Source organism: Apus apus, chromosome 7, assembly GCF_020740795.1.
Source record: "Apus apus isolate bApuApu2 chromosome 7, bApuApu2.pri.cur, whole genome shotgun sequence".
NCBI classification, from domain to species: domain Eukaryota; kingdom Metazoa; phylum Chordata; class Aves; order Apodiformes; family Apodidae; genus Apus; species Apus apus.
This window is the reverse complement of record NC_067288.1, coordinates 1,343,651-1,349,650: the sequence shown is the minus strand read 5'-3', so window position 1 is coordinate 1,349,650 and position 6,000 is coordinate 1,343,651.

Sequence of the window (6,000 nt, the reverse complement as noted above, 5' to 3'; positions counted from 1 at the left end):
GCCTGGCCCAGGCTGCCCAGGGAAGCTGTGGCTGCCCCATCCCTGGCAGTGTTGAAGGGCAGGTTGGATGGGGCTTGGAGCAGCCTGGGCTGGTGGGAGGTGTCCCTGCCCATGCAGGGGGGTGGAACTGGATGATCTGTGAGGTCCTTTCCAACCCAAACCAGTCTGGGATGCTATGATTTTATTTGTATGGCAGGCTAGGGGAATCTGAGAGATACTTCTTATATTTCTTGGAGTGTCTTTGACCCTGTGGAGCCCTCTAATGCAGCAGGTACTTTGCTTAGAGCAGCTGAGCTGGCTCATTAAATCCCAGCTTAGCTCTCTCTGCAGGAATCACCATTCCTGCAGCCCTTCCTCTGATGGAATGCAGTGAGAAAAACTGGATGGCATTTGCTCACCATGATTTCCTGCATTTGTCTGCTTTCTCTTCTATTATCTGTGGCTGTTCTATTCTGTTAGAAGTGGAAAGGGGTTCTGGGTCATTGGCAACAGCTTCTTGTTTGGGCAGGCAAATCTATGGAGCTGTTTTCCAGGCTCAGCGTGATCCCTCTGCTTGTTGGTGGCCTCACCTTGCATGAAATGAAAATGCCAATGAAAAATGGAAATGTTTCATTTCAGCTTTAAAGAATTCAGAGTTCTTCACTTGAAATAGGTGGAAGGGATTTTTTTTTTTTGGTTCTAATTTCTGTTCTTTTACCCAGAAAGTGCTACCCCCCTATTTTTGGCCAACTGCTTTGGAGGAGACCCCTTTTCTGCCTTTGATTTTACGTTGTTCTACTCCTAGTTCTTTGACATATTCCTTCCAGTAAGCAGTACCTGGGTAGTGATTTTGAAAACTGCTCTACAGCTTTCACTGTAGGGATGGAACATTGAAGGCACCTTTTTGCCATGTTAAACATGCCAAATTGTGGAGGCAACCTGACTTCTCCTTCCCCTCCTTGCTCACCAATGTTGACCAGAGAGCTGTACAGTCTCTAGAAGGTTTTCTCTCCACCAGTGGCTTGTGGAATATGGGTTTGTTAATTCTGGTTTCATACCACTGTCCATCTGAAAGTGAGCTAAGAAGACAATAGGCCCAAAAGACAGGGTGGTAATTTAAGGGTCTTGTAGATTTTTCATAAATTCTTGCATCTCCTGCATTTAAGGCTACTCTGGGGTTGTGCAGCTCCTGTGCAGAGTGAGACTCCTCCAGTCCCTGCAGTTAGTTGCACAACAGAGCTGACTAATCCCTGTAATCCAGTCAAGTGCAGTATTTATTAGGAATGATTTCCCCACTGAGGTGGGGCTACTGAGTGCATCAGTCAGGGCCTCTTTTCTGAAATAATACTCTTTGCTCTTTTTTTTAAGGGCTGGAAAGGGGCAGGGATGTCCTTTAATAATGTAAATCACTCAGGAAAAAAATCTGCAGTTGAGATGAGGATGTGAAGAGATGGAATCATGAGTGGTTTGAAGGTGTAAAATACCTGTAGGGTTTTTTCATTTGGTAAATTAGGAATCAAGGAACCCTGTGATGGCTTCAAGATCCAGTGCTGCTAGTGATTACCACTGAAAACCAGTAGTTGCATATACTGGTATATTGCAATTGTCTTTAGCTGTGCAATTTGTGTTATTTTGATTATTATCTTCTAGTCCCTAATGCATTTCCCCATGATTTTAGCTGTGCTGTAATTAGAATTGCTAGGATTAGACATTAATATTTATAAGAGATCAGTTTAAATCCTGTTCTGAAATAGGATGAAGTGTTCACATATAATTCTAGCAATCTGGTATGTATCAGCTGCAGAAGAGGGACTTTATTTTCAGACTGTTCCCTCCTGTCAAAAAAATGTCAGTTACTTGCAGAAAACTTGTAAAGCTGCTGATAGTGAAGATCAAATTGTTTGGCTGAGCAGGTTGGAAGCAGGAATCCAAAAGGTAATTTTGCCTGGAGCTTTCTTGGCCACTTAGACCTGCACAATTCACAGCATGCTCATCTGAGGATCTCAGCTGGAAAAAGCAGCCTCTCAGTATCCAATAATGGGGGCTTAGTCAACTGTTACATAGACTAAGTTTTCTTGGTTAGCTCATGGCATGGCTATTTTCTAAGGAGTGACACACATAGATATAAAATACAGCTGTTCTGAAGTCAGGTTTTAGAATTTCTTGGAGGCTCTGAACATGATGGGCCCAGACATGAACATTTTCAGGGGATTTCCCCAGACATTTGAGCCCTTATCTCACCCTTCACTGAGGCACAGAACTCCATCCCCAACAAACTCCATCCCCAACAGGTGGAAGACATGGCCTGTTTATATTCTCTCACAGGTTCTTATATACAGGTTAGTACTCGAAGACAGGTCACAAAAGAGCAGCAATCCCATTTTGAATGAAATCAATGAGAAAATCAACTAGAGAGAGAGAGAGGATTCCGTGCAAGGGACATAAAAGCCCTGTTAGATTAGACAGAAGGATCACAGATTTCTCATACATTTCCTCTTCCCCCAGGTGACTCCATCTGGAGGGAGGCAGCACCGACTGCCCATGCTAGAGCAGAACCTGTGTTTATTCACAGCACAAATGAAACAGCTCTCATAGCTTGTTATTCTCAGCTTAATCAAAACAGCCTGTCAACTTCAGAACTGGAAATCTGGCATTATTTTGTATCTCAACAGCTCCACCTCAGCTTGATGCCAAAGGTGAAGCTCTGCTGGGAGACCGTTGCAGTCAAGTTTATCTATTAGAGCCTTTCATACACTGCTAACAAGTGTTAGCAGCTGTGGCCATCTTCAAAGCACTGGATTTTGTTCCCCTACTAGGACAAGACTCGAAAGGCAATGGACACAGATCACTCTACCTGGGGGGCTCGGTCGCTCCGCGCTTTCCGAGGGCTGCCAAACGTCCTTGGTGGCTCCCAGGTGAGCAGCTGGGTTGCAACTCACCACAGATAGACCTGGTCTCAGATGTCCATCTCTGTGTAATGGTGACCCTGGCAGAAATAGCTTTGGACAGGTAATAGGATTATCATAAGGGAATTAGAAAATTCAGTTCATTAGTTTGAGCCAATGAAGTTGCAGACTGGATAGAGGTTTAAAGGATTTAGTGCATAGATATAATTGGGAAGGGAGAAAAACAACTGAGCCTGAAGAGGAGGCAGAGATGGGCACCTTGGTATTGCAGAGCAAGATGTATTGAAAATGCTGAAGATACAGGGTGCTTCTAATCCATCTGTAAGGAACCTGTTGCTGTGTGCAGGAAAGCTGCCCTTACAGCCCTGCTGGCCTTTTACCTCTCTCTGAATTGGGATAGGACTCCTCCTTTTCATAAAAAAAGATAAAGCTGATGGTGGAAGCACTGCCAATTCTTCAAGAAATCAGCCAGTCATCCCTAACTACTCATTAATTTAAAACATGAAGTGTTTACTGAGTGCAAAGGAAAAAAGGGGGAGAGGGAATTCTGTATTATAGAAAACTGTACATTGTCTTATGTGGTGTTGAGAAATGGTGGAATTCAGGGCAGCTTGGAGTGGAAGACTTGTAGGTAAACATCTGCAGCTGTGGCTCTTCCATGGTGCTGGGTGCTTTGCTACCAAGGAGGTCCCATCTCTTGCCCACATTCTGCTCAGATGAGCTTAAGCAGGGGGGCTCTCCCAAATACTGACAGGTCATGAATGCCAGCAGAGGTGGCAAAGGGATGGGGCCCTGGCTTTGGTGTTCATGCCCATGGAGAGGCAAATGTGGTACCTTAACTGAGAGTCCTCCTCCCCCTGAGCTTGTGTCTCCTTTTGGTTGTGCAGTCCAGGAGAAGTGGGACATCCTGCCACCAACACCTGTGGGATGGTGGGAACTGCTGTGCTTGGAGCAGTTTGCTCTCTCTCATGGCACGTCTCTTTTAGAGTTCTTCCTCTCTGCTTGGACCTTGAATTAGCTGGTGAGTTTATCCCACTCTAAATTTCATAATGTCTGCTGAGATAAACATAATCCAGAAGAAGTGACTGTGAGCCGTGTTGCTTTTATGGTCCATGCAGCTTCAGCTCATTCCAACTGCTTGTGCAGCAGAAACAGGGACTGTTCATTGTGGCACCAAACCCAGCACATTTAACCTGCCCTTATCTAAAGGGAGAACAAGGGACCTAGGTGCAGCCTGAGGGTTACTGCCCTGTGCAAACAGTGAGCATGGCTTGCAGGACACCAGGAGCTTTTGGAAACCTGGCTCTGAGGGGTTGCTGGAGTGGCTGTTTGGGAGCTTGTGTTAACTGAGGTAATTGGTGTAATTTGTGACTAATGTTAGTGATAAAGGAATGACCAGCTCTCGGTCGAGTGCCAGGCCAGCAGTGACCCTTGGTTACATGGAAAGCTCACCAGAGATCTGAGTTAAGACCAGCCTGCAGTAATCCCTGTCCTCCTGAGCCCAGAAGGTCTGGCACAAGGAAGACCCTCCTCATGCTGGAGGAGGATCAGGTTAGGGAACATTAGAAAAATGGGATGTACTCACATCCCTGGGACATGGGAGGCACCTGGGAGTGCAGAGGGTGCATTGTGAGTGCCCCTGGTGCTCATCTCAGCACTGGAGAGGCACATCTGGAGTGCTGTGTCCAGTCATGGGTTCCCCAGTACAGGGAGATGGGGGCTTACTGGAGCAAGTCCAGTGAAGGGCCACAAAGATGATGAAGGGATTGGAGCATCTGTTGTGTGAAAAGAGGCTAGAAGAGCTGAGAGAGCTCAGCCTGGAGTGGAGAAGGTGCAGGGGGATCCTGTCAATGTTCATGAATATCTGATGAGTGGGTATAAAGGAGAGACAGACTCTGGGCAGTGGTGCCTGGTGACAGGACAGGAGACAATGGGCACAAGTTGAAATGGGGGGAATGCTTGTGGACAGAAGAAAAGGCTTTTTTACCTTGAAGGTGGTTGGACACTGGTAAAGGACCAGTTATGGAGCCTCCATCCTTGGAGATACTCAAAACCCTACTGGCCAGTCCTGGGCACCCTCTCTAGCTCGCCCTGCTTGAGCAGGGAGTTGGACTTGGGCAATCTCCAGAGGTGCCTCCAACCTTAGCTGGTCTGTAATTATTGGAGTTGTTAATTCTGCAACAGTTGTTTAAGGATCAGTTGCAAATTATTGAAAAATGGACTCACTGTTTCCTTAGAAATGAGACTGTAGAGAAGGATAAAACAACTGTTTTCCTCTGTAATGATAAACTCTATTTCATATTAAAGGCTGATTTATCCTTAGAAAGAACATCATAAATGCCCAGATTCTTCACTGAGGTGATTGCAATGAAAGACAAAGCTACACATAATGGTAGGTTTTTTGTGTGTCTCCAAATTTAAGTTGCAGAGAGCTGAAACTGTGGCTGTGTGTTTGGCACAGCTGCCAAGGGGAGAATGTGGGAATGTTGCCCAGGAGGAAGTGTTCTCATGCTGGGACTCCTAACCCAGGTGTGATGGGATCTAATTGTGGTAGCAGCAGCACCAGAAGCAAGGGGCACAGCTCAAGCATTGTGCCCCAATTAAAAAAAAAAAAAAAAAAAAAAGTGAGAAGCCAAAATGATATTATTTCCTTTTAAAATTATCCATTCCATGTGAGTGGCATTTCCCCAAAACTTCTAGCATTTATGTAGAAATGTACATACATATTTTATTGGTTGGTTTGCCTGTTTTTGTTTCCTGCATGACTGTGCCTCTCTTTGCCAAGCCTGCCCTGAGCTGTTTCCTGCCTGACATGCAAGCAGCTGTCAGAGATTTCAGGTGCTTCATTTCCTTCACTTCCTTATGCAATGTTTAAATACCTTTTATGAGATAGTTAACTTTTAATGGAGGATCCCCTTAAATTTGGGAGCTCACTTAGCTGTGTTCCAAAGGCCAAACCAAGAAATGTCATACCCTATTAAAACACTGTTTTCAGACAGTATTGTGGAAGCAGAATTCAGTTTAGCAATGAAGTAGCTGGTGGAGCTTTTCCAGGGCCCAAAAGGAGGAGGGCACATGTATAGGAAAGAGGGGAAGCAAGGGATGTCTAAATATA